The sequence below is a fragment of the Myotis davidii genome, unplaced genomic scaffold (genome assembly GCF_000327345.1).
Source record: "Myotis davidii unplaced genomic scaffold, ASM32734v1 scaffold42, whole genome shotgun sequence".
Classification (NCBI taxonomy): domain Eukaryota; kingdom Metazoa; phylum Chordata; class Mammalia; order Chiroptera; family Vespertilionidae; genus Myotis; species Myotis davidii.
Genome location: NW_006294243.1, coordinates 1,757,938 through 1,763,249, shown reverse-complemented (window position 1 = coordinate 1,763,249; position 5,312 = coordinate 1,757,938).

The following is a 5,312-nucleotide window of genomic DNA, read 5'->3' as shown; positions in this document are numbered from 1 at the left end:
ATATATATATAGTTGCCCTAAAGCCTACTTTTCTGTATTAATATATCCCCTCCAGTTTTCTGCTCTAACCTTTATTTTTGAGACTTCATGCTTTGTTGTATGTTTCATGTAAACAGCACATTGTGGAATGTTGTTTGGTTATCTAGTTACACTTTCTTTGTTTTTGTTTCATTTATAAATTTAGTACCTTTGATGTTTGTATATTTGGACTTCATTCTTCATCTTAGTGTTCCATGATTCTCCATCGTTTTTATGACAGTTTTCTCCTTTTATTTTACACGTCCGTTGAAAATATTGTTTTTCCTACTTTTCATTGATTTTTATCTTGTGAAATTAGGGAGTTTTGAGTTTAGGCCTTCATTTTTCAAGCATCCTTCACTATTGACCACTGTCCTATGAATGATTCAAATACGTTAGGAATCTTTCACTTAGTCAACTTTAATATATTTTGCAGATCATTCTGTTTGTGCTTTTAATATTTTTCTTCTTAGTCAAGTACAATTGATATTATTGTTGTTGATGTTATATACAGATAACTTTTATTTATATTTTAATACATTTATGCCATTTTTGTGACATGTGTCTCACAGACTTGAAGGCTAGAATCCCAAATCAAGGTGTCCCTAGGGTTGGTTCCTTCTGAGGACCTTCTAAGAATCTGTCCTAGAACTCCCAATAGATTTATAGATGGTGCCTTTATGTTCTCCTGGCATTCTTCCTATATGTTCACATCATCTCCCCATGCCATCCCCCCCATTCTTTCTTGCATCTCAGACCATCTTTTTGGGATTTCCCCCCAAACATATCATTTAAAGGTTTCACTGGGAAAGAATTATTTGTGGTAAAATTCACTGTAGTTCATTGGAAAATATCATTATTTTACCTTAATTATTAATAGACTAGAGGCCCAGTGCAAAAAAATTGTGCATGGGGGGGGGGGTTCCCCTCAGCCCAGCCTGCACCCTCTCCAATCTAAGACTCCTTCGGGGCATGTCTGACTGATGGTTTAGGCCCTATCCTGGAGATCGGACCCAGCCCAGCAGTCGGATATCCCTCTCACTATCCAGGACCACTGGCTCCTAACTGTTCATCTGCCTGCTTGCCTGATTGCCCCCAACTGCCCTCCCTGCCGGCCTAGTCTCCCCCAACTGCCCCTCCCCACCTGGTTGCCCCTACCCGCCTCCCCTGCGGGCCTGGTTGCCCCACGCAGCCTGCTGCTCAGTTGTTTGGTTGCCCCTCACTAACCCCCCTGCCAGCCTGGTCACCTCACGCAGCCTGTTTGGTCATCTGTTCAGTTGTGATGGTCACTTAGGCATATATATATATAGTTCTGTTGAGTGAACAAATTTAGGTCAATGTGTATTTTGTCTTGTCATCCACAGTCTCTTGTTTCCACTGTTGTTAAGTCTGCCTTTCATCTATTAGTTTGTCATGTCATCATTGTTGCTATTTTTATGGCAACATTTTATGTTCTTTTTATCAATAATCTCTTCCAATTTTCTTATAATTTATTTATATAATTTCATACATATTATGAACCTTATAACTACGAGTTTATCTCTGATAAGTTCTGGGAATCCATTTAATGAATTTTTGAAGGCAGTAAATTTTAGTTAATATTATTGAAATCTTAATATCACCATACATTTTCTAAATACAGAGGATTTCTACTCACAAAGTATGATGGTGGGTAAAAGGAAATTTCTGTGGTCTTTAAAAATGAATTTATGTAAAATGATAAAAATCATTTTGGGGAGAACAAAAATGGTTTTGCATAAGAATATATCATCCCTCTGTTTTCCTTAACTAAAATTTGCTGAACTTTCTTTCAGCTTTAAGTAAATGATAAGCTGCCTTACTTAGCTAGGTAGAGGGGGAAATGTCACAAAATAAAAAGATACGTGGCCTCTCTTCTCATGAGCAAATGCAGGGTGCTACATTATTTCTGATTTATTAAGTTTAATTTTGTTATTCTCCCCCCCAACCGCCAAAAGAAAAGCATATGGGAAAGCAAGTAATATTGTAAAATCAATATTTTAACCAAGATAATGAAATTATGTGCAGATTTTTAGCTTAAGTTTCCCCTTGAAAATAACACCTACATCTAAAACCATTGCCTTAAAGAGTCTGAGACCAGTTTTTTCACTCATTTATTCTACAAATATGTATTAAAGTAATAATGTAGATTATTTAATTATGGTTCCTCTCTTGAATTTTTTGACACTTGATAAAGAGATGAACCATAAAATATAATGGAGAATCACCTTAAATTAAAAAGAAAAGGGGAAATTATAGCTTTAGTATATGCTACAATATAATTATTATTTTAGAATGTATAATGGGGGAAATTGTTGTACACTCATGTATAATGGCGTCCTATATTTTAAACTCTCATATATTTATATCTCTTTTAGAAACCAGAAGTAGATTAAGTAGAACTCAATGCTATCCTTAAAATACTGACTTTGTAATTGTAAATTAGTGCTAAGCTAACCCTTATCCACAGTCATCCAGGCTATTCATACAAGTTCATGTCTTACTGCAACTTTATTGTACTGAGCTAAGAAATAACCCAACTTTTTACTTCAAATCCTTCATGAGAGCAATTTTTATCCTTAGTCTTCCACTGCAAGCTGTTCTTCCTAATAATTCATTTCACTGATAATGTTTTAACCTATCTTCTTCAAAACTAATACATGCCCTAGCTGGTTCGGCTCAGTGGATATAGTGTTGGCCTGTGGACTGAAGGGTCCCAGGTTTGATTCTGAACAAGAGCACATGCCTGGATTTCAGGCTTGATCCCCAGTACAGGGTGTGCAGGAGGCAGCCAATCAATGATTCCCTCTCATCATTGATGTTTCTATCTCTCTCTTCCTTCCTCTCTGAAATCAATTAAATATATATATATTAAAAGTAACAGTTATTTCATGTTTTGTATTAAACAAAGCAATGATCTTTTTTCATTAAATTTTTAAACTATCAATATCTAAGATATTTAATACTCCCATGAATTCATTTTTAAGTTGTTTTATGACAGTAAGTAGGAACATAGTTTAAAAAGTATTTAACCTATTTCAGTTTTCATTAAGGATATCAGAGTCTCATTCAGAAATTAATATATCTGTTACACTAATGTTTAATGCAGGGATGTGGCTGTGAATAAAAGAAAATAATTACAATTATTTTTATTGGTGATTTTTTATTTAAAATAAGGATCTATATCAACAGGGTCAGAAAATTAAATTACTTAAAAAACACATGCCCTCTTAAAGTTACCATAAAAGACACATAAAACTATATTAAGCAAAATTAAATTAAACAAAAAATACTCAGTGGTTTAAAAATAAGATCCTTGAATTAGTTCAATGAAAAGGACAAATTCTTACTTCCAAGTTGTATAGGCTTTAGATTTTAAATCACATTCAAATAACAGTTCAACTTGAAATGCCTTTGGGCACATTTCCTCATTTTTTAAATCCCGCCTCTTTCCACCTCTTCCCCTGTGCCCAAGGTTTTCTTTTTGTAACATGTAGTTTTGATATTATCCCTAACACAGCCTCTAGCACATGTCTTAGCTACTTCCAAAGATTTAATTCCTCTCATATCTTCATTTGAGACAAGAGTATTGAGAAATTGGAGTAGTGAGCTAAAAATAGGTGAGGAAAAAAAAATCAGGAGTCACCCTGCGATAATTTTACTTTTCTTCTATATGGCAAAAGAATTGGGGATAATTATATTTTAAAGTGCAATTTATCTTACTCTGGCTTCTTTCCAAAAATCAAGTCTTCAAGCAAATACTTGTGTTCAAGTGAGAGGTTTCTGGAAGCTCAAGGCTATCATTTCACTCAGGCTATAGGAGTCATGGACTTAATTTGAAATCACAGACCTTCTAAACCCATGCATTCTGCATTTCATATGATAAATTATGGTAGTAATACCTAAATCACAAGGTCATTATGAGGATTAAATTTAAAAATACATACAATGTTCCAGGAAAGCAGAAGCAATGCAATAGCTGCCAACAATTACTTATGTATATTAGTTAGAAATGGGTGGAGAGATCATACCTATATATGGAAGTGGTCTTAAAAAATTTATTTCCATGTTTTTTAAAGAATTAAAAAAATAAATATGGAATTATTTATTTTTATTTTTATAACTAGAGGCCCAGTGCATGAAATTCACTCAGCTCAGCCTGCACCCTCTCCAATCTGGGACTCCTTGAAGGATATCTGACTGCAGTTGGACATCCCTCCACAATACAAGACTGATGGCTCCCAACTGCTCGCCTGCCTGCCTGATTGTCCCTAACCACTCTCCTGCCAGCCTGATCAATGCCTAACTGCTCCACTGCCAGCCTGATTGCCCCCAACTGACCTCCCCTGCAAGCCTGATCACCCATAACTGCCTTCCTCTCTTGATCTGAGTGCTCCCCCAACTGCCCTCCCCTACAGGCCTGGTCACCCCCAGCTTCCCTCTCCTGCCGGCCATCTTGTGTACACATGGAGGCAGCCATCTTGTGTGTTGGAGTGGTGGTCAATTTGCATATTACTCTTTTATTAGGTAGGATATTTTTACTCTTCATAGAGGAGAAATATTAATATGAATTATGTTGAACTACATAAAGGGATTTATATTCTGAATAAAATTCACAATAGTGCATGATCCTTCCTTACATAAAATATTTCATCATTTCACTACCCCTGTGTGAGGGTGAATTGATAGTTTTATAATTTCCATCAAGTGGGAACTACACACTAATGAAGGCTAATGCTTACTGAAACCTTACTGTGATGCTCACCTATCAAAATGCTATTATCTTTACTGTCTAATTTAATTTAGATGGCACAGAATTCAATCCATGTGTAGAGTTAGAAATGGAGTAAGATAGTGAAACTGAGGCACAGAGAACTTAAATAAATTATCAAGGGGTAGAAAACAGATGTGAGAAGATAAACATGGTCTGCCAACTTTAGAGCTAGAAGCCCTTTGTAATACTGTTACCTTTTACTAAATATATTGATAGAGAACAAGTGAGATATTCTCCATATGCTATACAACTTCAACATTTAAACATGAATTCACTATATTATTTATCTCTATTACCTAATTATACTGAATATTTGATCAAGCCTCTGTTTTGTATATCTTAAATTATGTGGATATAGAAGTAAATTTCAAAGTAGAATTTTTTCTTAGCTAAAATTAAAAACCTATTTATTTTGTCTTATTTTTAGGATGATTAAAATATGTATATTTGAATGGGAAATAGAAATACATTTGGAATTTTAATGTAAATGGTAGCTGAGATA